At 47.8% G+C, this 27,849-nt stretch overlaps 1 protein-coding gene across 11 annotated transcripts in view; it reads left to right on the top strand.

Moving 5' to 3' along the window:
• sema4ba (sema domain, immunoglobulin domain (Ig), transmembrane domain (TM) and short cytoplasmic domain, (semaphorin) 4Ba) overlaps window positions 1-27,849 on the top strand; it is a 636,623-nt gene that overhangs the window by 306,663 nt on the left and 302,111 nt on the right. Inside the window, exon 1 of one of the 11 annotated variants that reach the window (XM_038813269.1) lies at window positions 182-551. The exons of 7 other annotated variants lie outside the window; for them this stretch is intronic. The gene's annotated coding sequence lies outside the window, so the exon portion shown is untranslated. Of the gene's footprint in view, window positions 1-181; window positions 552-573; window positions 878-27,849 lie in introns of those variants that run through there. 3 more of the 11 variants (XM_038813280.1, XM_038813270.1, XM_038813266.1) reach the window with 3 other exon arrangements.

Below are 27,849 nucleotides of genomic sequence, written 5' to 3'. Positions count from 1 at the left end.
CTCATGGGCTATGCTTTATAGGACGAGCAGTAGACTGCCGCCTGTAGCATAATTTAACGAGGGATTGATTTCAAGAGTGTGGACAATGCTTTAAGATTTATTGTGCTGCTGAGAAGCGCCATGGAAGAAAAAAAACACCTCAGCCAATCTGAGTGAGAGTAGCTGATATTTAAAACAAATCCGATTAATTGCAAGCTGCAATTTTCTGTTTGTGAATTGCAACCGTTTCCAGTGCTGTTTGAATGAATTGATGCAAAGAGCTCAGCTATGGAAGGGAAACTATGTGCGTGAAATGCAATTTTTGTTTTGCAAATCCATCAAATGTCCAAGCATCTGTAGTTTTTCTGTTGCCTCAGAGTCCACTGGGAGTCACCAATGACAAGCCGCTGGCAGGCTATGTGCACAGCAAGACTCTGGCGAGTGATTTGCAGCGGAGTCTCTGTAATGCTGTGTGCCCGGGAACTGCCCCCCACTTTGCTCTCGGTGATAGCTCAGCGTTGATCAGACAATCCAGAGGGGAACCCAACTCCAAGCTCGGGCTCCAGTTTTCGGTAAGAAGTGCGCTCCCTGCGCAGTCGGGCTGTGATGCAGAATGTTGTCATTGTTCAGGGGCTCCCGGGCACTTGGCCCCATTATCGTCGCCCAGACAAGATAGTGGAGCCTTTTTGTGTGTGTGTGTGTGGGTACCATGGCGATAGATTGGATCACCTGCTGCTGGAGTAAGGTGCCGTAACCATGGTGAGAGCAATTGCTAACGATTGACGAACGATTCCCCCCTCCTGACAGCATGTGGAATGATCAGGCAGTGTGCGTCTGCAAGTGGAGTTGGATTACTTTTGATGCATAAGCCCCTGTGTTAGAAACCGGACCGTTAAATGTAAGTATCCCTAAATGGTCAAAGGCTGTATTTTGTGCATCTGGGGAGGGGTAGGGAGGATAAATGAGCTGCAGGAAAAATTCAATTCGTCCAACTATTGTCAAGAGATTTTTGCGAGAAAAGGCTGCAGAAGAAAATATTGTCATTGTGGCCAATAACTTGCCTGATTTTTTTTTTTCAAAAGAAATTATTGTCCTTGAATGCTTTGTTTTTTTCCCCCCCTCAATTTGATTTGCAGCAAGATTGCTGTAGCTGGAGAAAGCAGCACCAATTCCTCACACTGCCAGGCAGTGGCGTCCTTGTGGCTGGAACGTGGGGAACTTGTGCTCTGATGGACGGAGGCATTTTGGTTTTATTATTTGTCGCTGATTCCTCTTGTTTCATTTTTTGTTTATTGTATACCCGGCAAAGCTAATAATCAGCATGAGAAAGTGAAGGGGCGGGTCCAGTGTCCTCGTCGACACAATGGAGTTCTCTGAGGTGAATGCCAAGAGGTGAATCTTAGAGGGATCCACCTCAGCGCATTTCAGATCTGCTCACAGAGTGAGGGCTGGGCGGGGGCGAGAGATAAATATGAACATAGACCTATTGGGCTGAATTACCTTTTTTTAGCAGCTGTAAATATCCCTTATGTTCTCTGCTGCACTGTTTAGTTTAGGCTGAGATGGCAAATTGTATATTTGCTCATCCTGAGGTTTGTGGGAGCTCCACAACTTTTAAGTGGTTGGTGGAAAGGGGGTGAATAATTCTGTAGCTGCCACCTAATTCACACACTCCTCACATCATGAGCGGCTGTTTACAGGAGACTCCTTGGGAAGACATCCTTGAACAGTTAAGATCTGTGACATGGTTGGAAGTTCCAGCATTACTTGTATCTTATAGTGTTGTCTAACGGGGCAAGATCAGGGGCTGTTTAGCACACTGGGCTAAATTGCTGGCTTTGAAAGCAGACCAAGCAGGCCAGCAGCACGGTTCAATTCCCGTAACAAATTCCCCGAACAGGCGCTGGAGTGTGGCGACTAGGGGCTTTTCACAGTAACTTCATTGAAGTCTACTCGAGACAATAAGCGATTTTCATTTAATTTCATCAGAGGTTGGTCCAGCTGTACCCTGTGTCGGAGCAGGTTGTTTAGCCACACACTATTTATTGGAGCCAAGTTCACACATTTCCCAATATATGTCATCTGCTAGTTCCGATAGTCACAAGGATTGGGTGGACACAGGACAGTGTTGTGAATTCAAATTGATTGAAGAGTCACTTCTGCCGGGTCTCCGCAAGCGGTTGACCTGAACCATTGACAGAAACATGGAAGCAAGTAAGGGATCACCCATTTAAGACAGAGAAAAGGAGGAATTTCTTCCCTCAGATGGTAGTGAATCTGCAGAATTATTTACCGCAGAGAGCTGAAGAGTCTGGGTCGTTAAATTTGTTCGAGGCTTGATGGACAGATATCTAATCAGAAAGGGAACCAAGGGTTATGGAGACAAGGCGGGAAGGTGGAGTTGAAGATTATGAAGTCATGTTCTCATTGAATGGTGGAGCAGACCTGATGGGCCGAATGGCCTACTTCTGTGCCCATGTCTTATGGTCGAAGCTAATTGCCTGGACTGTTGGAGTTGACCATTGGGGAAACAAAGAAAAATGAGATGTTAAAGACGTGAATAAGAATCAAAGATACCGCATGTAAGGAGCAAAGTTCCTCTGAAGCATTGGTCAGGGAACTGTGGACCTGAAGCTTTGTCCAAACATTCATTTGCAGGATGTGGTCATTTGCAGATGTGGTCAGCACTGACACGGCTAGAATGTGTTGCCCATCCCGAGTTTCCCCAGAGAAGGTAATGGTGTGGCTTCTCGAATCTTGGCAACCTGAAGATGCTGTCACAAGTGTTGTTATGTTGGGGAATTCCAATATTTTAACCCAGTGATGATGAGGGAGCAGTGATATGTGTCCTAATTGCGATTTGGATTTGGAAAGGGCCTTGGAGGAATGTTGCCAGTCTCTGATCACCTGTTTATTTTGATGCCCTTTCATAGGTGTTGGGCAGAAGATTGGAAGAACTCTGCAGTGAGAGTAACGGAGACCTATAGTTATTTTTGATAATGAACAAACTGATAACAATGGTCCCTGTGAAACACCTTTTTCACGGTAGCACAGTGGTTAGCACAGTTGCCTCACAGCTCCAGGGTCCGAGGTTCGATTCCCGGCTTGGGTCACTGTCTGTGCGGAGTCTGCACATTCTCCCTGTGTCTGCGTGGGTTTCCTCTGGGTGCTCCAGTTTCCTCCCACAGTCCAAAGATGTGCTGATTAGGTGGATTGGCCATGAAAAAAGGTTAGGTGGGGTTACTGGGTTATGGGGATAGGGTGGCGGTGTGGGCTTAAGTAGGGTGCTCTTTCCAAGAGCCAGTGCAGACTCGATGGGCCGAATGGCCTCCTTCTGTACTGTAAATTCTATGTCCTATATGTTCTATATCTTTGAGTGACAGTGGCAGAGCAGCTGGTGTGGAACAGTGGCTGCATGGGTTGACTCAGGCAGGATATTGCTATGGGTTTAATTAAATTTTAATTCATTATGCCCTCAAGTTCCTTAGTGGGTGAGTCTGTATCTAAAATCCCTCATTTGATGGAAAGGATGAATCGAGGCTCTTTTAAAACATTGAGATATTCCCCTAGCAGAACCTGATTGTTATTTGGATGTTAAATTACAGATAGAAGCATTTGGCCTTCAGCTTTGCGCACTCTATTACAAGCTTAATGATTTAACAAGTTTGACTTTCCTGAAAACAATAGAGGATTAGCACCAGTTTTCATTGTAAAATAGGTATTAGTTTTGTTATAATAGGAGTGGTATTACGAGCTAGGAGTCCTGCGGCGAGTAACTTCCCTTCTGATTCCCCAAAGCCTGTTCACCATCTACAAGGCACAAGTCAGGAGTGTGATGGAACACTCCAACAACATTCAAGAAGCTCAACACAGTGGTGGCACAGTGGGTTAGCCCTGCTGCCTCATAATGCCGAGGTCCCAGGTTTGATCCCGGCTCTGGGTCACTGTCCGTGTGGAGTTTGCACATTCACCCTGTGTTTGCGTGGGTTTTGCCCCACAACCCAAAGATGTGCAGGATAGGTGGATTGGCCACGCTAAATTGCCCCTTAATTGGAAAAAATTAATTGGATATTCTAAATTTAAAAAAAAACAGAAGCTCAACACCATCCAGGACAAAGCAGCCCACTTGATTGGGCCCCCATCCACAAACATTCACTCCCTCCACCACCAATTCACAGCGGCAGCCATGTGTAACATCTACAAGATGCACTGCAGAAACTCACCAAGGCTTCTGAGGCAGCACCTTCCGAACCCACCACCACTGCCATCTAGAAAGAGATGAGCAACAGACACATGGGAACACCACCACCTGGAGGTTACTTTCCAAACCACTCACCATCCTGAATTGGAAATACATTGTCGGCACTGTTGCTGGGTCAAAATCCTGGAACTCTCTCCCTAATGGCACTGTGGGTATACCCACACCACATGGTTTGCAGCAGTTCAAGAAGGCAGGTCACCACCACCTTCTCAAGGGTAATTAGGGATGGACAATAAATGCTGGCCTGGCCAGCAACTCCTACATCCCATGAATGAATAGTTAAAAAAAGGGATGATTTGAAATCTCATATTCTCAGGGTTCACAGCCCATCGCTCATATGTTTGCTCCCTATGGGCAGAGCTCCCTACTGGAAGGCTGGACACAGTCACAGGGATAAGGGCACATGGACAGTGGGGACGTCTGATTCTGAGTTCACTCTTAGTGAATTTCACTGCAGTAATATTGCAAACATCAGATTCTACCATCAGTATTTAATGTATGCAGATTCATGTGTGTACTTCTGAAATAGGCTAGCATTTTAACCACTCCCCGTCCAACTAGGATGGTGCTTGGGAAGGGGTTAAGTTAGGCCAGGAGGGGGTTAAATTAGGGCCGGATCTACTTTGCATCTTGAAGTTGCTCTATTCCCACCCTAAGACTTGTATTTACAGAGCAACTTTCACAACCTCAGGATGTCCCAAAGCACTTTACAGCCAGTGAAGTTCTTTTGAAGTGTATTCACTGTATAAATGCTGCAGCCAATTTATACCTAGCAAGCTCTTATGATCAGCAGTGTGATAATGGTCAGATCTTCTGTTTTAGCCATGTTGGTCGAGGGATAAACACTGGCCGGAAAATGCCGAATGTACCACGGGACCTTACACTCCCATCCGAGAGGGAAGGTGAGGCCTCAAAGCTGAGAGTGTTCCCCATGGAGACACGGCTGGCAGACTTTGCAAAACAGAATAGGAGATGAGTAACAGCACTGTAAAATGAGTATGCAGCTCCACTTTCTTAATGCTGTACCTTTTGTTAGCGCATGATTCACATAAATGAGGAATGGGCTGGAGGTTTTCTGTTTCTGAAACATTAGTTGAATGTGTACAGTGCAGCATATTACTCCGCTTAAACGTTACTGAAACACAATGAGCACTGCACAAAAGCAAAATTCTGTGTGCCTTTAACTTCTAACTGATGGGTGTGAACTGCATAATTTATGATTGACATGGAGCCAAACCGACCAAAAGCTTTTTATTCTTTGTAATTAAGAGAAATTAAACAAAGCTAATTGTGAAAGTAGTTTAATCACGGTGAACTGTAGTATTTACTCTAATGATGTGTTTATTTGACCTATTGATGCTGTGTAAATTAGTAAATGCATTAAACATCAATAGTATGCACCCTTCATTTCTGACTAGGCTAGGATGGCCAGTTCTGACTGGACAGGCGCCTCCAACTGCCTCCATTTAGTGAAACAGTCATTCCCCCATCCACACAGCAACACCCCCCCCCCCCCCCCCCCCCCCATCTCCAATATCTTTATTTTCACTTAAACTTAAGTGTTCAAAAGAATGGGGGATAAAGCACGTACCACTGCCTCTTGTGATTTTTCTGACTTGTGTTTTACACAGCAGCATTTCGGGGGTTAATCTTTAATTACTAGAGACTCAAGGCAATCCTGGAGGGTTGGCAACCCCACTTTGTCCAACATCCTCTTTGCATCACCACCACAGTAGGAGGCCATTTTGCCATCAGGCCTTTGATGAATCTGTAGCAGAGATTTCCGATTAATCCCACTTCCATTCTCTTTCCCCAAAGCCTGGCAATTTATTTTTTCTTTCAAGTATCTTAAAATAATAAAAACAGAAAACAGTACTTGATGTAAGATTACTTTATGTGAGGATGATCTTAACTGTTTCTCAACTGGTGGAAACATGTTATGCCACTGGACCAGACCCCCCCCCCCCAATTTATATTAGGCAACCGGATGAAAAATCCTAACAATCTTTCAATTTGTAAACTGAGAAAAAGATACTTCACCCCCAGAAGTTATTCCACTGACACCTAGGAATCTTTGATATTAAACAAACTTTATTATTAACACAGGATTACCTCCATTAATATCCAAGGAAAAAATAGCTTTTCAATTAACAATTAAACAGTTCTTTAAAAGAAGGGTCTTTGAGCTTACTTTCCCATCTACTTTTAAATTTCAATTAAGCAAAATCCACACACACAGGTCAAAAGCCACTTCTTAATAGAGTTAATACTCAGTGGCTTACAGATTTATTCACAAAGTCCTTGGAGAGAAGCTTTCAGAGGTCAGTCTGAGAAACACATCTCCTTTCCTCAGAACCCAGAACAGAATTTTAACAATGGAACTAAAAATAATAGACACGGGGCAGGGCTGAAAACGAAACTAAAATAGACCCAGACCCAGCCCCTCCCCTGAGTGACATCACAGCCTGCCTAGCTAGTTTTAGTTGACATATAAACCGCCTTAACCTAAGTTCTTTGAATCATATTACTGCAACAGACACAGAATACAATACATGTAAAAAAATTCTACTTTCATCACACATGAGAAATGGCTCTGTTAAAATTTCCCCTGATTCTTACCGGCCCTGGAGCTTCCAGGTTCTGATGTTAACCTTATCGCAGATTACTCACATGCCTTTCGCCAAATTTCCATTCCTCTTCAACATCCAGAGCATCTCTTTTTTTAAAAATAATTTTTATTGGGATTTTTTACAGAAAATATAAAATATAACAACAAACAATGAAATGCAACAAAATAACCCATAACAACTGTAACACTCCTCAGACCTTATCAACGCATGTATCATATCGCCCCCCCCCCCCCCAACCCCAACAAGAGAACTTAAAAATAAATTTAAATTAAATAAACAAACATAGTCATCGTGTCCCCCCCCCCCCCCCCCCCCCCCCCCCCCGCCCCGCCCGGGTTGCTGCTGCTACTGTCACCCTATCGTTGAGCCAGAAAGTCGAGGAAAGGTTGCCACCGCCTAAAGAACCCTTGTACCGATCCTCTCAGGGCGAATTTGACCTTCTCTAGCTTAATAAAACCCGCCATGTCATTGATCCAGGTCTCCACGCTTGGGGGCCTCGCATCCTTCCATTGTAGCAAAATCCTTCGCCGGGCTACTAGGGACGCAAAGGCCAGAACACCGGCCTCTTTCGCCTCCTGCACTCCCGGCTCCACCCCAACCCCAAAAATCGCGAGTCCCCATCCTGGCTTGACCCTGGATCCCACCACCCTTGACACCGTCCTCGCCACCCCCTTCCAGAACTCCTCCAGTGCCGGGCATGCCCAGAACATATGGGCATGGTTCGCTGGACTCCCCGAGCACCTGACATACATGTCTTCACCCCCAAAGAACCTACTCATCCTCGTCCCAGTCATGTGGGCCCGGTGCAGCACCTTGAATTGGATGAGGCTAAGCCGCGCACACGAGGAGGAAGAATTAACCCTCTCCAGGGCATCAGCCCATGTCCCGTCTTCGATCTGTTCCCCCAGTTCCCCCTCCCACTTAGTTTTCAGCTCCTCTACTGATGCCTCCTCCACCTCCTGCACAACCTTGTAGATATCAGATATCTTCCCCTCTCCGACCCAGACCCCCGAAAGCACCCTGTCACTCACCCCCCTCGCGGGAAGCGAAGGGAATCCCTCCACCTGCCGTCTAGCAAATGCCTTTACCTGCAGATACCTGAACATGTTTGCCGGGGGACCCCAAATTTCTCCTCCAACTCCCCCAGGCTCGCAAACCTCCCATCAATAAACAGGTCCCTCAGCTGTCTGATGCCCGCTCTGTGCCAACCCTGAAATCCCCCATCAATGTTCCCCGGGACGAACCTATGGTTCCCCCTCAACGGAGCCTCCATCGAGCCCCCCACTTCTCCCCCATGGCACCTCCACTGCACCCAAATCTTGAGGGTAGCCGCCACCACCGGACTCATGGTATACCTCGTAGGAGGGAGCGGCCACGGCGCCGTTACCAGGGCCCCCAGGCTTGTATCTCCACAGGACGCCCTCTCCATCCGTTTCCATGCTGCCTCCTCCCCCTCCATCACCCACTTGCGCACCATCGACACATTGGCCGCCCAGTAGTACCCCGAGAGATTGGGTAACGCTAGCCCCCCCCCATCTCTACCCCGCTCCAAGAAGACCCTCTTCACCTTCGGGGTTCCATGTGCCCAAACAAAGCTCATGATGCTGCTGGTCACCCTTCTAAAAAAAGCCCTAGGGATTAAGATGGGCAAACACTGGAAGAGGAACAAGAACCTCGGGAGAACCGTCATTTTGACGGACTGCACTCTACCCGCCAACGATAGCGGCACCGTGTCCCACCTTTTAAATTCCTCCTCCTCCATCTGCTCCACCAGCCTGGTAAAATTAAGCTTATGGAGAGTCCCCCAACTCCTGGCCACCTGCACCCCCAGATATCTGAAACTTTTCACTGCCCTCTTAAACGGGAGCCTCCCAATTCCCTCCTCCTGATCTCCCGGGTGTACTACAAATACCTCGCTCTTGCCTAAATTTAACTTATAGCCCGAGAAGCCCCCAAATTCCGCCAACAGCTCCATCACCCCCGGCATTCCCCCTTCTGGGTCCGCCAGATACAACAGCAGGTCGTCCGCATACAGCGATACCCGATGTTCCTCCTCACCCCACACCAGACCCATCCATCTCCCTGACTCCCTCAACGCCATAGCCAGAGGTTCAATCGCCAGTGCAAAGACCAAGGGGGACAGGGGGCACCCCTGCCTGGTCCCACGGTAGAGCCTAAAGTACTCCGATCTCCTTCCATTTGTAACTACACTCGCCATCGGAGCCGCGTAGAGCAGCCTCACCCATTTGATGAATCCCTCCCCAAATCCGAACCGTTCCAACACCTCCCACAGGTACCCCCACTCAACTCTATCAAACGCTTTCTCTGCGTCCAGCGCCACCACTATCTCCACCTCCCCCTCCAATGCCGGCATCATGATAACATTTAGCAGTCTCCGCACATTCGTGTTGAGCTGCCGTCCCTTGACAAATCCTGTCTGATCTTCGTGTATCACCCCTGCCACACAATCCTCTATCCTGGTGGCCAGGATCTTCGCCAGCAACTTGGCGTCAACATTGAGGAGCGAGATAGGCCTGTATGATCCACACTGCAAGGGGTCCTTATCCCGCTTTAGGATCAGAGAGATCAGTGCCCGCGACATCGTCGGGGCAAAGCCCCCCCCCCTCCCATGCCTCATTGAAGGCTCGCACCAACAGGGGGCCCACCAGATCCGCATACTCTTTATAAAATTCCACTGGGAACCCGTCCGGCCCCGGGGCCTTACCTGACTGCATTTGTCCAATCCCCCTGACTAGCTCCTCCAACTCTATCGGTGCCCCCAGCCCCTCTACCAGCTCCTCGTGAACCCTTGGGAAACATAGACTATTCATGAAGCTCTCCATCCCCCCCTCCCCATCGGAGGTTCCGACCGGTACAGTTCCTCATAGAAGTTCCTAAAGACCCCATTTATTTCTGTCCCCTTCTGCGCTACATTCCCACCCCCATCCGTCACTCCACCAATTTCCCTAGTCGAGAGCATCTCTAACAATTCAATTCCGGCCTTGCGTGACTTGTCAATGTGCAGTTTGCACTTTCTTCCTGTGTCTGCGTGGGTTTTGTCCTGGTCCTCCGGTTTCCTCCAACAATCGAAAGATGTGCAGGTTAGGTGGATTGGCCATGCAAAAATTACCCCTTAGTGTCCAAAGCTGTCCAGGTTAGGTGGGGTTATGGGGATAGGCCGGTGGTGGGCCACTTCGGGTGTTCTTTCAGAGGGTCAGTGCAAACTCAATGGGCCGAATGGCCTCCTTCTGCACAGTAGGAATTCTATGATTGTATTATAGATGTGGTTTCACCAAGACATTGTCCAGCTTCAGTAAAATGTTCCTACTTTTATATTCCATTGCCCTAGCAATAAATGCTAACTCCATTTACCTTCTTAATCACTTGCTGTACCGGCATACTAACTTTATCTGCTTCTTGAGCCTTGGGTGACTGTCTGTGAGGAGTTCGCACGTTCTCTCCGTGTGTACATGTGTTTTCTCTGTGTGCTCCAGTTTCCTCCCACAAGTCCAAAGATGTGCAGATTAGGTGGATTGGCCGTGATAAATTGCCCCCTTAGTGCCCAAAGGTGTGCAGGTTAGGTGGAGTTAAGGGGCTGGGGCGCAGGGTGGGGGGGGGTTTAGGTGGGGTCCGCTTTTGCAGGATCAGTGCAAAGCCGATGGGCCGAATGGTCTCCTTCTGCATTGTATGGCTTCTATGTACCGGGAAACCCAGATCCCTCCTATCCCACCGAGTTAGAACATAGAACAGTACAGCACAGAACAGGCCCTTCGGCCCTCGATGTTGTGCCGAGCCATGATCACCCTACTCAATCCCACGTATCCACCCTATACCCGTAACCCAACAACCCCCCACCCCTTAACCTTACTTTTTAGGACACTACGGGCAATTTAGCATGGCCAATAGAGTTCTGCAATCTCTATTTAAATAATGTATTGCTTTTCCACTTTTCGTGCCAACGTGAACAAGTTCACATTTACATTATACTATACTACATTATATTAAATATTACATTATTCACATTTACATTTTACTCCCTCAGGCAAATTCTTGCCCAATCACTTAACCTGTCTATATTCTTTTGTAGACTCCTCCCCTTGAAAATTTGCATTCCTACCTATCTTGGTGTAGTCAGTAAATTTAACAAGTTGGCATTCTGTCAGGTTGAAATGCATGCAGCTGCTAACGTAGCCATGATGACACACGCCATGACGCAGTGACATTCAGTGGAGTCTCTGGCGCAGGGGTCAGGGCAGGGAGGAGGTTCTATAATAGCGCCAATGCAGAAAAGGTTACAGAATGAGCTAATTAATGGCTTTGCAAAATGACCAATGCTCAGGAATGACTAAATGAGAAGAGCGTCCAAAATTCAATGACACAGTGGATTGCAGACAAAGGAGCTTCAGTTACATTATATGAAGAAGAGAAATGTCAGCTACTCTTCAAATTCAATGGTCTTTACCCTTTTGATTAGCCTCAGGTTATGTTCACTGGTGATAATATTCCGATACATCCTCACATTTTAGAGCAGCGGGCACATCTGTCTCTCCATTCTGACAGAAGACTTGTCTCCAGCTTTCTGGGTCCAATCAGCTAAGGACTGAATGGCCTACTCCTGCTCCAGTTTTCTATTGGCAGCAAGGTAGCACAGTGGCGAGCACTGTTGCTTCACAGCTCTAGGGTAACAGGTTCAATTCCCGGCTTGGGTCACTTTCTGTGTGGACGTTCTCCCCGTGTCTGTGTGGGTTTGCTTCGGTTTCCTCCAACAAGTCCCGAAAGATGTGCTATTAGGTAATTTGGACATTCTGAATTCTCCCTCTGTGTACCCGAACAGGTGCCGGAATGTGGTGACTAAGGGCTTTTCATAGTAACTTCATTGCAGTGTGACTGTGAGCCTACTTGTGACAATAAATATTATTATTATTGGGTCCCTTCATCTAAGTTCATTGATAAATTGTAAATAGTTGAGGTCTCAGCACTAATCCCTTTTGCACTGCACCTGTTACAGCTTGCCAATCCAAAAGAGACCCATTCATACCTACTCTCTGCCTCCTGTCGGCTAACCATTTCTCCATGCCAGTATGTTACCCCCAACAGTATGTAATTTTGTGTAATAAACCTTGAAGTGACACCTTATCAAATGCCTTCTGGAAAGCCAAGTAAAACATATCTATGGGTCCACTTTTATCCACCTTGCTTGTTCCTTCCTGACAAAACGCTACTAACTGAGTTAAACATGATTTCCATTTCACAAGCCCATGCTGACTCTGCCTAATCACATTATGTATGCATCCTGCAATAACCTCCTTGACAATGGATTCTGGACGTTGCTCTGTAGTGATTCACCTGTAGTTTGCTGCTTTCTGTTTCCCTCCTTTCTTGAATAGAAGTGTTTGCTATTTTCCTATCCACTGGGACCCCTTGTGAATCTAAGGAATTTTGGAAGATTATAACCAATGCACCTACTATCTCTGGGGTTGAGAGACTGAGGTTGGAAGCCACAGGGGGAAGGCATCCGGAGGAATGCCTTCATAGTCTCCCTACACCAGGACAGCCCGCTTTTACCTACTTCCCAAAATCCACAAAAAGGACTGTTCCAGCAGGCCCATTGTGTCAGCATGCTTCTGCCCCACTTTTGTGAGGGCCACAAAGAATCCAGCATGAGTTGAAGGATAGAAAGAAATAACATTTATTTACAATAACGATATATACACAGCAGCAACTACTTTGCTGCTCCTCTCCTCTAGGTGGTTCCAAACTGGCCAGCTTTATTTATGAAGGGAATCTGCTAATGATTTCTCCGCCCCCCTCCCTCATTGGGGAAGCTCATACTCCCACAGGATTGTGGGATTGCCATTCGTCCCCAGCCAATGGTAAACAGGCAGGTTATAACATCCCTCCCCCCTAAAGTCCAAGGAATCCACCGAAGACCCTGGCGAAGGAGGGCGTGGACTCGGTTTGCCGCAGGCCGGACACCATTTGTACGAGGCATTGGATCGGGCGGCATGTAATGAGACGGAAAACGGCGCTTCCGTGTTGAATGGTGTAACCATTGTACATCCACGGCCCGTTGGCCCGAGGATCCCCCTCTGAGGCGTCCTGTGTCTCCATCTCGGAGTCTGTTGCCTCCGTCATCCCCGCATCTCTATCTCCACGCGGTTCTGCAACGACCTGCACAGGCTTTGAGTGCGGCACCAGAGGAAGATTGTGAGGAATACTTTCCACTGTGTCTGGTCTCTATGGCTGTAGAAATGAGCTCTGGGGGCAGGGAATCTTTGGAAGGGATGGTCTTCTGGACCAAATGTGGTCTACATGCTTGCGCTGGAGGCGACCCTGGGCTTGCACCTGGTAAGAGATAGGGCCCGTTTGGCGAAAGATTACGCCAGGGACCCACTGGGCACCACCAGCAAAACTCCAAACAAACACTGGGTCACCGGGCGCAAACTGCCGAATCGGCCGATGCCGAGAAAAACCATGTCCCTGCTGTTCTTGTGTGCGGCGTACTTTTGCGCCAATGTCCAGAAAAACCATGCTAAGGCGAGTGCGAAGTCTCCGGTCCATTAGGTGTTCCACGGGACCTACCCCAGTCACCGCATGTGGGGTGGTCCTATATGAAAAGAAAAAACGTGCCAGCCTCGTGTCCATCGACCTGGAAGACTGCTTTTTAGGCCTCGTTTGAATGTCTGCACTGCGCGCTGTGCCAACACATTTGAAGCCAGGTGGTAAGGGGCAGTGCGGATATGGCGTATGCCGTTCATCTTCATGAACCTCTCAAACTCCTCACTTGTGAACAGAGTGCCGTTGTCTGTGACCAGCACCTCGGGGAGGCCATGCATACTGAAAGACAAACGCATCTTCTTGATTGTTGTGCAGGACGTTGTGCCTACCATCTTCTGCACCTCTAACCATTTAGACTGGGCCTCGATTAATAAAAGGAACCTGGATCCTTGAAAAGGACCGGCAAAATCCGCATGCAAGCGCGCCCAAGGCCGCCCTGGACATTCACAGTGATGTAGGAGCACGGCCAGTGGAAGCTTCTGTGCTCCTGGCAAATGGAGCAGTTTTGGGCCACCTTCTCAATGTCGGTGCCGAGGCCTGGCCAACAGACATAACTCCGGGCCAACATTTTCATTTTGGTCACACCATTGTGCAAGTCTCTTAGTATCAGCTCCTGTCCTTTTTCCAGGACAATCACACGCGTCCCCCACAAGAGGTTACCGTCTTCCACGCAAAATTCTGACAGCTTGGAGGAAAATGCATGCAACTCGCCTGGGAGCTGACTATGTTGCCCACCATACAGGACTATGTGCCGAACCTTTGACAGGACTGGCTCCGTCTGGGTCCACTCACGGATCTGTGATGCCGTGACAGGCAAGGTGTCCATAAAATGTAAGGTTGCAACCACCTCACCGGTCATGGATCGACATGGGGCCGGTCGATAAAGGCAATCGGTTCAGTGCGTCAGCATTCGCTATCTGGGTTCCTGGTATGTGTTCCAGAGAATACCCGTAGGCAGCAAGCAACAAAGTCCAGAGCTGGATCCGTGCGGAAGCAATGGGCGTTATTGGCTTATCCTCTCGGAAAAGTCCGAGCAGAGGCTTATGATCAGTCACGATAGTGAAGTGGCGGCCATACACGTACTGGTGGAAGCGTTTCACCGCAAAGACCACCGCCAGGCCCTCCTTCTCGATCTGCGCATACTTCTTTTCCGCTGCAGTCAATGTGCGGGAGGTGGAAGCTGTCAGCCGCTCGGCCCCGTTCTCCATCTTGTGGGACAGGACGACCCCAATACCATACAGTGATGCATCACATGTGATGAGAAAAGGCTTTCCAGGATCATAGTGGGTTAGTAACCCAGACGACGACAATTGTTGTTTTACCCACCGGAAAGCGGTTTCTTGCGGCTGACCCCAAACCCAGGTGTGATTCTTCTTTCGCAGAAGGTGCAACGGGCCCAGCGTAGTTGCCAGTTTGGGGAGGAACTTCCCGTAATAGTTTACGAGGCCGAGAAAAGAACGAAGGTGCGAAGTGTCAGTCGGGGCTGGGGCCTGGTGAATTGCGCGCACCTTCTCTGCGACGGGGTGCAAACCTTCGCGGTCCACCCGATAACCCATCCCTTCGCCTGAAAGATGCACTTTTTGCGACGTAAACGGACTCCAGCCTCCGAAAAACGTCTAAGGACAGCCTCCAAATTTTCCAAATGTTCCTGCTCTGACATCCTTGTAATCAAAACATCGTCCAAGTAGACAGCGAGACGGGGTAAAACCTCTCAATATGCCCTCCATAACGTGTTGAAAAATAGCGCAGACAGAGGATACCACAAAGGGCAACCGTGTATATTCATACAGGCCCCAGTGTGTATTAATCGTTACATATGGCCGGGAGGCAGAGTCCAGCTCCAACTGTAGGTAGGCGGGACTCATATCTAATTTTGTGAACGAGAGTCCGCCTGCGAGCTTCGCGTAGATTTCCTCTATGCGAGGCATTGGATATCAGTCGAGCCGGGAAGCTGTATTCACTGTAGGTTTATAGTCACCGCACAAGCGAACTGTGGAATCTGGCTTCATTACAGGTACAATTGGTGCTGCCCAGTCAGCGAAACAGACGGGCCTGATAATACCCAAAGTCTCCAAATGAGTGAGCTCCCCTTCTACCTTCTCGAGCAAGGCATAAGGCACCGGGCGCGCCCGGAAATAGCACGGCGTGGCTCCTGCTTCGACTTGGATACGGGGTACGGCCCCTTTTAACCGGGCTAGAATAAATCTTGGTATCATCCTAGCACCTCAGTCAATCCTCCAGAAACTGTTTGGAGGATGTGCTGCCACTGCAGCCGCAAATAGCGCAACAGTCCCGACCCAACAGGCTGGGCCCGTGGCCACGCACCACGATAAGTGGGAAACGCCCCTCCTGGTGTCCATAAACAACAGGGGTCATCGTAGTTCCTGCAATGTACAATGGTTTCTCCGTGTAGGTGGCCAACCTGGCCTGTGTGTCGGTTAATGTAAGGGTCTGTATACTCTGCTTGATGCGGTCGAATGTCTTCTGGGCGATCACAGAGACCGCTGTACCAGTGTCCAACTCCATCTCAAGCGGGTGACCATTGACCCGTACTGTCACCTTAATGGGGGCCACACGGGGAGCAGCCACACAATGCAGCTGCAGGCAGTCGTCCTCCGTCTCCACGTCCTCGGGAGTAGTCGCCACTGGTTCATCCAAATGGAAGGTACGGCCCCAGGGCTGGTCTCAGCTCTGGTCGGAACGACGGCGCCTCTGGCCCCCCCAGGACTGATGTCCGCGACGGGGCAGGCGCCTACAAGTCTGACACGGACATGGCTCTTCATCCATTGGTTCTGGAGAAGGCTCCCTTCGGGGAGGAATGTCCGATGGCCACTGGCGTCGATCCGGACGTCGCCTCGCCCAAGGTACCGCAGGGGTGCGGGGGGACGCTTTTGGACGGAAGGAGTTGTATCCCAAGGCATGCACCTCCATTCCCTGTAGCTCTTGCACTCCTCGTTCTGCGCTCTCTCGGGACAATACTATTTGAATGGCCTGTTGAAAAGTCAATGTTGGCTCTGCTAACAACTTTCTCTGGGTGGCCTCATTGTTAATACCACAAACCAAACGGTCGCGTAACATTTCTGACAAGGTCTTACCATAGTCCCAGTACTCCGCAATCTTGCGTTGCCTGGATAGAAAATCGGCAAGGGATTCTCCGGGGTCCTCTCAGCAGTATTAAACCGGTAACGCTGGACTATCGTGGATGGGGTTGGGTTAAAATGTTGCCCCACTAAGTTCGCAAGTTCATCAAACGTTTTGGTGTCCGGCCCAGCTGGGTACGTTAGACTCCTAATCACCCCAAACGTATGCGGGCTGCAGGCGGTGAGCAATATGACCACCTGGCGCTCGTTTTCGGTGATATTGTTTGGCCGGAAATAGTAATGCATCCGTTGTGCGTACTGGTTTCAGCTTTCCAGCGCAGCGTCAACAACATCCAAACGTCCATACAGAGGCATGGTGTAATAGAAAACAACTTCCAACCTATATCTAACAAACAAAATCCAGTGAGGTGGCTTCAGCAGTGTAGACAGCTATTCACTTTAACCCTCGTGGCCAGTTTTGTGAGGGCCACAAAGAATCCAGCACGAGTTGATGGATAGAAAGAAATACCATTTATTTGCAATAATGATATATATACACAACAGCAGCAGCAACTCCTTTGCTGCTCACTCTCATCTAGCTGGTTCCAACTGACCAGTTTTATTTATGCAGGGAATCTGCTAATGATTTCTCTGCCCCCCTCATTAGGGAAGCTCATACTTCCAAAGGATTGTGGGATTGCCATTAGTCCCCAGCCAATGGTAAGCAGGCAGGTTATAACACCCCCTGAAGCAGGCAGGTTATAAAACCCACTGAACTTATTTCCTCTTATTTTGACTCCATCCTCACTCCTCTGGTCCATTCTGTCCCCACCTACATCCGGAATTCCTCTGATGCCATGCGTCTTATTGACAGCTTCCAGTTCGCTGGCCCTAATGGACTCCTATTCACCATGGATGTGCAATCTCTCTACACCTCCATCCCACAGCAGGATGGCGTGAGGGATCTTCACTTCTTTCTCAAAAAGAGGCACCACAACACCTCCTTTAACCCATCCCACTTTCTCCAAATCAAATGTGTAGCTATGGGTACCCGCATGGGTCCTAGTTACACTTGCCTTTTTATGAGGTGTGTGGAACATTCCTTGTTCTAGGCCTACCCATCTCCCCTCCCACAACTCCTTTACCGGTACATCGATGACTATTTTTGTGCCGCTTCATGCTCTCGTCCGGACCTGGAAAAATTCATCAACTTCGCTTCCAGTTTCCATCCTTCCATCACTTTCAGCTGGTCCAGTTCAGACACTTCTCTTCCTTGACTTTGCTGTCTCCATTTCCGGCAACAGAATATCTCCTAATATCCATTACAAGCCCACTGACTCACACAGCTATCTGGATTACAGTTCTTCTTACCCATCCTTTTCAGCTGCTTCGCCTCCATCGCATTTGTTCTGATGGTGCCACTTTCCAAAGTGGTGCTTCGAAAATGTGTTCCTTCTTCCTCAACCGTGATTTCCCACCTACAGTTGTTGGCAGGGCCCTCAACAGTGTACGGTCCATCTCCCACGCCACTACTCTCGCCCCCTCCCCTCACTCCCAGAACAAGGACAAAGTCCCCCTTGTTCTCACATTTCACTCCACCAGCCTCCGTATGCAAAGAATCCTCTGCCATTTTTGCCAACTCCAGCATGATGCTACCAGCAAACACATCTTCCCTTCATTCCCTCTGTCAGCATTCCACAGAGACCGTTCCCTCTGAGATAATCTAGTCACGCCTCCACCATACCCATCACCCATGGCACTTTCCCATGCAATCGCAGAAGGTGTAACAAGGTGTAACACCTGCCCCTTTACCACTTCCACACTTAACATCCCAGGCCCAAAACAATCATTCCACGTTGAGCAACCTGGTCTATTGCATTCACTGCTTCCAATGTGGTCTCCTCTATATTGGAGAGATCAAACGCAGACTGAGTGATTGCTTTGCTGAGCATTTTCTGTCTGTGCGCATTCAGGACCTTGACTTTCCCATTGCTTGCCATTTTAACACAAGACCTTGCTCCCATGCCCACATGTCTGTCGTTGGCCTGCTGCAATGTTCCAGTGAAGCTGAACGCAAACTGGAGGAACAACATCTCAGCTTCCGGTTAGACACGCTACAGCCTTCCAGTCTCAACATCGAATTCAACATTCCATTTCATTTCTCTCACTCTCACTCTCACTCTCACTCTCACTCTCACTCTCACTCTCACTCTCTCCCCCCCCCCCTTTTCCCTTGGTTTCTGTGGCTATTACCACACCTTTCCCTTGGTTTCTGTAGGCTATAACTCATCTAACCTAATCATCACCTAAACAGGGGCTGTTTAGCACAGGGCTAAATCGCTGGCTTTGAAAGCAGGCCAGCAGCATGGTTCAATTCCCGTACCAGCCTCCCCGAACAGGTGCCGGAATGTGGCGACTAGGGGCTTTTCACAGTAACTTCATTTGAAGCCTACTCGTGACAATAAGCAATTTTCTTTTCATTTCATTTTCATCTTTCATTCCCTCATCACATAGTATACATATTTCCCACTTTCTATGCCTTTTAGCTTTGACAAAGGGTCATCTGGACTCGAAACATTGGTTCTTTTCGCTCCCTACAGGTGCTGCCAGACCTGCTGAGATTTTCCAGTATTTTCTCTTTTGGTTCCGATCACCTCTTCCCTAGTGATGGTGATAGTTAAGGTTTTAGCTTGCCGGTGATTTTAGTGTGATTGCTGTCCTATGCAGCAACTTGGGACTTTCAGGCACAACCTAAATGGAGGTTGTTGGAGATCTTGCTGGTGCTCCAATGTTACACAGCAACCTCTGTTTAACTCGCTATCCCACTGCCTCCCCTTCGCTATAATGCTTATTACCCACCCACCCAGTTCACAATGTTGCCTCCAGCTATGTTTCTACCCTCCAGTCCCTCCACATCCTGCGGTGCTCACCTTCTGCTCCCCCTTCTTGGGCCAGCCGTCTGGCCTCCGACTCCCCATCTCCAAATGCAGCCCCTTTTGAAACAAGAAAGGGGGAAAGGCGTCAACATGAGGATGACAAAGCCAGAAATAAGATAGCCAATAAAATATTTAAAAACTGAGATTGGTAGCGTTTTGTTGGCAAGAGTATAAGGGCTACAGAACCCGGACGGGTAAAGAGTTAAAATGCAGATCGGTGATGATCAAATTGAATAGTGGGACAGGCTCAAGAGGGCCAATATTATCCTCCTATAGAATCAGACTTTTGAATGGACCTACCTCGTATTAAGTTGATCTTTTCTCTACGTCCCAGTTATGACCGTAACATTACATTCTGTAGTCTCTCCTTCCTTCCCTATGTACGGTATGCGTTGTCTGTGTAACATGCAAGAAACAACACTTTTTACTGTATACTAATACATGTGACAATAATAAATCAAATCATAAAATTCCGACAGGGCAGAAGGAGGCCATAGATTACATAGATTACATAGAACATACAGTGCAGAAGGAGACCATTCGGCCCATCAAGTCTGCACCGACCCACTTAAACCCTCACTTCCATCCTATCCCCATAACCCAATAACGCCTCCTAAACGTTTTTGATACTAAGGGCAATTTAGCATGGCCAAACCACCTAACCTGCACGTCTTTGGACTGTGGGAGGAAACCGGAGCACCCGGAGGATACCCACGCAGACACGTGGAGAACGTGCAGACTCTGCACAGACAGTGACCCAGCAGGAAATCGAACCTGGGGCCCTGGCGCTGTGAAGCCACAATGCTATCCACTGTGCTACCGTGCTGCCCCCTCATGCTGCCACTCGACCCATTGAGTCTGCATCGACCCTCTGAAAGAGCACCCGACCAAGGTCCAGTCCCACGCCAGCCCATGTAACCCCACCTAACCTGTACATCTTTGGACACTAAGGGACAATTTAGAATGGCCAATCCGTGAAACTGCACATCTTTGGACTGTGGGAGGAAACCGGAGGAAACCCACGCAGACACGGGGAGAAAGTACAAACTCCACACAGTCACCCAAGGCCGGAATCAAACCCAGGTCCCTGGCACTGTGAAACAGCAGTGCTAACCACTGTGCGCCATGCCACCCCTATTCCAATAGTCCTCTGACTGACTTTGAATAACATCAGTGGACAGCCACTGGTGTGTGTGTGTATTTCCCAGTCCCTCTCTGGCTATTTATAAACTTGACTTGGTTTCCCATGAAAACAGACTAAAATAAAGTGCTCTCCATTTGCCAAGTTTCCTGCTTATTTGGAGTGATTCATTTCAATTAGGATGATCTTGAGAAGAACTAATGCCTCTGTCCTGTTTTCTTTCAATGCTCCACATGAAAGTTATTGGCATCTTCAGATCTTTAGCTAACCTCTGGGATTTCAGAATCATAATCGCTACAGAAATGTTTATTTAATGAGCGGTGACCTGTTTACAGTCTTTTTTTTATCTGTTACTAACATTGTGACTCCAAGCACTCCACATCTCACAATTAGTGCTCTTAACTTTCCCTTAATGTGTGTGGGAGGAGAGTAAATTGTAGTTAATCTACCTGAAAAGATTGTCATTTGTAACTCTTTTCTTCCAAAAGAAAAGCTGAGGAGATCAGCCAATTGACTCTGCTTGTGAGCCAGCTTAACAGGAAATAATTAGAGAACATTTTGGGACAATATTGAGAGCAGCTGCAGAAGTGACCACCAGGTCCAAGAAGGAGAGTTGGCTAATCTCACTCAATACTTTCTTTAACGATTTGCCAAAGATGATCCATTATTGATAACCGCGTGGACCATGACGCAAAATGGGGTTTTGCTCATAAGAGACAAAAGAGGCTTCAGCAGCTTTGAGTTTCCGTCAGATCAGTACAACACTTAAGACATGCGAGGCCCAACATGTGTTGAGACAGGAGGAGGGTTGAGCAGTGAATGCAGCTGTGGTACAGCTGAGCTCGTGAACGGCTTTGCTGTTGACAATGTGGGATTGTGATATGGTGGTCGGATGTTGCCTGATGGGAAGTTCTGACTGGCCACAGATGTGGCTTCAGTGACACCATTTTGGTGGGTTTAGTGGAAACGACCTCACACAACTCACAACAATATAGATATAGGAGTTCCACATGGATATTTATGTAACCAGCATCTACCATCCTTCAGTATCCAGGGCAATAAAGCAGTCACAAAAGGTTGTGGCTTTTTGCTACCCCATTTTACTAACGGATGCAAAAAAAGTTCAACTGTTTATATATGCCATGCATACCTAAGTATTGAGATCACATGACCAATGACATGCTCTGTTACTGCTTTTTGTTTACTAATTAGAATTTCAATTAGCCACATTTGAATTCTCAATTAACCACGTCCTCGATTCCTAATTATTCACACGTGGCTAGTGAGTAACATTGAACAAGAATGATCTGCGAAAGTCCAGTTCTATTACAGGCTTCTGTCATGTCACGCAGTGGATGGGGCAGCACGGTGACACAGTGATTAGCACTGCTGCCTCATGGCGCCGAGGTCCCAGGTTCGATCCCGGCCCTGGGTCACGGCCTCCACGGTGTGGAGTTTGCTCATTCTCCCCGTGATTGCATGGGTTTGGCCCCCACAATGCAAAAATGTGCAGGGTAGGTGGATTAGCCATGATAAATTGCCCCTTAATTGGAAAAAATGAATTGGGTACTCTAAATTTATTTTAAAAAAATTTCACACAGTCGATGCAAAACACAGTATTGTCCACAGTTTGGGGTTGTGCTCGTTTTGCGCTGCAGTTGATTGATTCATGCTTGTTTGAACTCATTGCCATAGCAACAGGGAATCAATAGGTCATACAGCATTATCGCTGTAGCTTAAATCCCTAAGTGCATTGTCCTGTATTCCAACATACAGCTACGTGCTCACAATGATAGTTTGGTCAGATCATCTTTTTTGCTGTAATATATATGCTGGCTAGGATTTGTGTCTCTATATTAAAAGCTGTTTTAAAGTTTACTTTTGAAATCATATCATTAAAGTACTTGGGATTACATAGGGTGTAAGGCATGGAAATGGGCCATTCAGCCCAACCAGTTCATGCTGATATTTATGCTCCATCCGAGCCTGCTCCCATCTTTCCACATCTAAATCTACCACCGTAACCCCCATTCCCTTCTCCCACATAGGCTGGTCTAGTAGTCTAGTATCCCCTGAAGTGCATCTATATCCTTTACTTCAACCATTTCCTGTGGGAGTGAGTTCCACATTTTCACTGCTCTTTGGGTGAAGAAGCTCCTTCTGAATTACCTATTTGTCTTTTTTTTGATGACTATGTTATATTTATGGCCTTTAGATCTGCTCTTCCCCACAATAGGAAACATTCCCTGTGTGTCTACTCTTTCAAAACTTTTCATCAGTTTAAAGACCTCAGTTTGGTCACTCCTCAGCCTTTTCTCAGAAGACACACCCCGGTCTGTTAATCTTTCCCTAATTACGTATACACACGCATTTCTGGTACCATTCTTGCAAATCTCCACATCCTCTTCAATGCCTCTATACACTTTTATTAATAATAAAAGTAATTGTAACTGATGTCTACTTCAAGTAATAATAATAATAATGCTTATTGTCACAAGTAGGATTCAATGAAGTTACTGTGAAAAGCCCCTAGTCGCCACATTCTGGCGCCTGTTTGGGGAGGCTGTTATGGGAATTGAACCCACGCTGCTAGCCTTATTCTGCATTACAAGCCAGCTGTTGAGCCCAATGTGCTAAACCAGCCCCATATATGATCGACATGCTTGCCAAAAGTCACCTCCAGTTCTAATTTGTTGGAAGTGTAGAGTTTGAAGTGTTATGATCGCCGGGCTCCTGCAATGCCTGTCGTGCAAGACCCTGGCGGTATTCTCGGTCCCATCACGCCGGCGGGATTCTCCGTTCCTGCTGCAGTGAATGGAGTTTTGGCTGAGTGCCAAATTCACCATTGTTGCCGGCAGTGGCAGGGTGGTGGATGCGCAACGGAGGATGCTGGCCCCCGCCTAATTTTCAAAACACAAAGAATTACACAGTGGCTCGAGCAGTGTTCTGGCAAGGATGTCATCTAACTGATGAGGTCAGGCTCTACAAAATGTGCAGTGCGTGTTTACCGTATATATAACAAAATGTATGAGACACTGCATTGAAAAGCTTTATGCTGCTTTAAGTGCTATGGTTTTGATCTCCAGCAGTATTCAAAATTTTTGCCCCACAGGTGGGTAATTTCAAAGCTGGCAATGGCGGAAGATTCCCCAACAGCGCTCCTTTAAACTGGCCTTGTTTAACCATGAATAGGAACTGTTTGTGCTGCGTGGGGCTGTAAATTGAACACAATAACAATTAAAATAAAAATGGCACTTATACCATCTTCATTCCTGCTTTTTTACCCTGAATTCCTTTGCCACTGGATGCTCATCTCGCACATTCATGAACCTTACGTAAGTACCGGGCTGCAGCCGAGTGAGGGGCTGCAAGTTTGAGGCACACTGATTGGGCAGAATTGATCAAAAAAGGACTATGTGAGTGGTGCATGACCAGTATGCAAGCTGGTTTCAACCCTCTCAGGCACGCTGACTATATAGTCTAAATCAAAGTTACCTCAATCTTCTCATAGATTAAATAGAATCAGTTTATTTCTTACCTCCAAACCAAGAAAAAAAGCTTGCATTTAAATTGTGCATTTCACAAACGAAGGACATCCCAAAGCCCTTACAGCCAATGGAAATGTTTTTGAGATGCAGTCTCTGTTGTCATATTGTAAACACAACACCAAGGTACCACAAACTGTAATGTGGTAATGGCCACAAAATCTGTTTTAGTTGTGAAGCATAAATGGCCAGGACACAAGGGCAAACTCTCTCACTAGATTGATTCTAGAGATATGGGCCAGGATTCTCTAAAAATGTGGCTAATTGACACCGGCATAAACACTGGTGTGTTACACGCCGGCGTCAATGGGCCTCTTCACCCAGCGATTCCATGGGCCACAGGGGGCCAGCACGGTGCCGGAGTGCTCCGCGCTGCTCCAGCTGCCGTATGCGGCCTTGCACTGCTGGCTGTGGGTCCGCGCATGCATGCGGTGGCCGCTTCCGCGCTGGCGCCGTGCAACATGGCGGAGCCACACAGCGGCTGGCACGGAAGAAGGTAGGCCACAGATCGCGCGCGCCTGCCAATCGGTGGCCACCAATCTCGAGCATGGCCATCATGGAGGCCCCCCCCCCCCCCCCTGAGATTGATCCCCGCCCCCCCCACCAGGATGCCCACCACAGCCGCAACACCGAGCTCCGACGGGTGGAACCATACATGAATCACGCCGGGGGGAACTCAGCCGATCGACCGCTGAGAATCGCCGCGGGAATCTCATTCAATGGCTCCCGACCGGCGCCGTGTCGACTGCACGTGCGCGACTGGCGCCGATTCTCTGGTCGCCGGAGAATCACGTCCCGGCATCGGACCCGATCGCGGTTCGTGGATGTTGGGACAGTGAGTAAATTTAAGGAGGATTTAGACAGATTTTTAATTGGTAATAGGTTGAAGGGTCATGGAGAACGGGCAGGAAGGTGAAGTTGAGGCCAGGATGGGATCAGCCATGATCATATTGAGGGTGTTAAGCTCGGGAGGCTAAATTGCCGACTCCCACTCCTAGGTCATGTGTTCTAGGGAGGAGATGCTCTGGCTGATTTTGCAATTCAGCTCTTGGCCTGTAACATCGTCGGTAGCAGATGAGGAACATATCAGCCATGATAGAATGGCGGAGCAGTCTCGATGGGCCAAATTAACTAATTCTGCTCCTATATACCGTATGAATTTAGCACATGAGAATTCAAACTCCTGTGACTGTGGGGAATGAATATGATTTGGCAAAGACGAGAGCACACAGACAGGGAATGCTGGAAGACATTTAGCCTGTGGTATGATTTGGAATTACGTGTGGGTTTGTGGTTTGATATTAAATCTGAAAGACAGCACCTCCAACACTGTGGCATTCCACCAGTGCTGCACTGTTAATCTGGACTATGTGCTGAATGTTTGGAGTGGAGATTTAAACCTGCAAGCTTTTGACTCCGAGGGCCCAACTGAACAACAGTTAGAATCCATAGAATCCCTACAGTGCAGAAGGAGACCATTTGGCCCATCGGGTCTGCACCAACCCTCTGACAGAGCATCCTACGGAAGCCCCCTCCCCCGTCCTATCCCGGTAACCTAACCTGCACAGCTTTGGATGCTAAGGGGCAATTTAGCATGGCCGATCCATTTAACTTGCACTTCTTTGTGGGAGGAAACCGGAGCACCCGGAGGAAACTTATGCAGACACGGGGAGAAAGTACAATCTCCACACAGTTCGTCCCCAAGGCTGGAATTGAACCCGGGTCCCTGGTGCTGTGAGGCAGCAGTGCTAACCTCTATGCCAACATGCTGCCCATTACTTGCCACCAGTAAATCACAGGCAGCACTACACGATCTGGAATTTTCCGGAAAAGGTCCCACTTTCTTTTCCCTTGTTGAAAAGTGCCTTCAGAGATTGTGGGGAGAAAATAGAGTTGTTGCTGTTTTTGTGGGCAGGCAAGTGCAAGGAAGAAGCTCAAATTTGCATTTAGATTGAATATTTGATGGAAAGTAAATTACAACTTTTCAGCTATCCACTGGGTTATGTCGAATTCATACAGTATATTTAGTGGTGTAAAAATCATTTTTCTAGTTAGTCCTGCAGTTTAGGGTGCACCACGTAAATGGCACAGTTTCTTTTTGTGGTGAATCCTGACCGCTGGTCTGGAATTACCAACAGTGGCAATCCTTCTCCCTGACATCTGAAGAGCCAGCTCATTCAGGGAGATGTGTATTGAAAGCTGTGCTGTGCAGATTGGAACAGCGTTGAGTGGAAGGTGATGACATCAACTGCAAACATCAGTGGAATTGCTGACTGAGTTATGGAGCAGCTGGATCTCATCCATTGTACACTGCCAGATCTGTAAACATGTCCCTTCCAACACAAGTCATTTTGCCGGTGAAATGTAGCTTTAAATCAGGTCTTCATTTTCTGTCATTGTATCTACAGAAGAAAGCACAAGCGACAACATCAAAAGTACAGTTTAGATGCCAGCAATGTGAGGATACATTGAGAATACATTGAATTTAATTCTATTTTTAAAAATGTTTTTATTAAGGTATTTATATATACATCAAACACAACCAAAACCAAATAGAGAACAAACAGGAAATCTTGTAACAAATAAATAACCAAACCCTCCGTGCTCCATCCTCCCTGCTGTTACCCTCCACCCATTCAGCCTCCTTTTTTTAACCACAAAGTCTCCCCTCCCCCTCCTCCTGCTGACCTAACTATCTTGGAAGAAATCGAGAAATGGTTTCCATCTCTGGGAAAACCCCTCCGCAGACCCTCTCAAGGCGAACATGATTTTTTCCAACCTGAGGAATTTCGCGAGGTCGCTTACTACAACCTGGGCTCGCCGGCCCCAGTCCTTCCATCCCAACAAGATCTGTCTCTGGGCTACCAAAGAGGAAAAGGCCAAATCGTCAGCCTCTCTCACGCTCTGGACTCATCGGGTGTTCCAACACTCCAAACATTGGCACTTCTGGACTTGGGACCACCTTCACCCTCAGCACCTCAGACATCACATGAAACATGTGGACATGATTTGCCCCCCCACCCCCCTCCCCACGCACTGCCCACACCTATCCTCCACACCCTCAAAAAACCTGCTCATTCTGGCCACTGTCATATGTGCCCTGAGGGCTACTTTAAATTGGATGAGGCTAGGCCTAGCACATTAAGAGGGTTCATTCACCCTTCTCCGAGCCTGCTCACAAGAATTTAATTCTGTTGATCAGAATTTTTTTATTTATGTGTATACATGTTACAGTCGATAGCTAAAGTCAAGTCTTTACTGCTTCACTTTTACACTAGAAAACAATATTTAAGGGCGGCACGGAGGCACAGTGATAGCACTGCTGCCTCACAGTGTCTTGGACCTGGGTTGGATTCCGAACTTGGGTGACTGCCTGTGTGGAGTTTGCACTTTCTACCCGTGTCTGTGTGGGTTTCCTCCGGGTGCTCCTGCGTCCTCCCACAGTCCAAAGATGTGCGGGTTAGGTGGATTGGCCATGGTAAATTGCCCCTTAGTGTCTAAAAGTTAGTTGGAGTTACAGGGATCGGGCAGGTGAGTGGACTCGGGTAGGGTGCTCTTTCAGAGGGTCGGTGCAGACTTGAGGGGCCGAATGTATCCTTTTGCACTGTAGGGATCCTATGAGTAATTCTATGATCAGAATTTCTTATTTATATGTGTACAAATTACAGTGGATAGTTAATGTCAAGTCTTTTATGCTTTACTTTTACATCGCAAAACCA

The sequence above is a fragment of the Scyliorhinus canicula genome, chromosome 12 (assembly GCF_902713615.1).
Source record: "Scyliorhinus canicula chromosome 12, sScyCan1.1, whole genome shotgun sequence".
Lineage (NCBI taxonomy): Eukaryota > Metazoa > Chordata > Chondrichthyes > Carcharhiniformes > Scyliorhinidae > Scyliorhinus > Scyliorhinus canicula.
The sequence above is the reverse complement of the archived record's forward strand: the minus strand, read 5'-3'. Positions and strand labels throughout refer to the sequence as shown.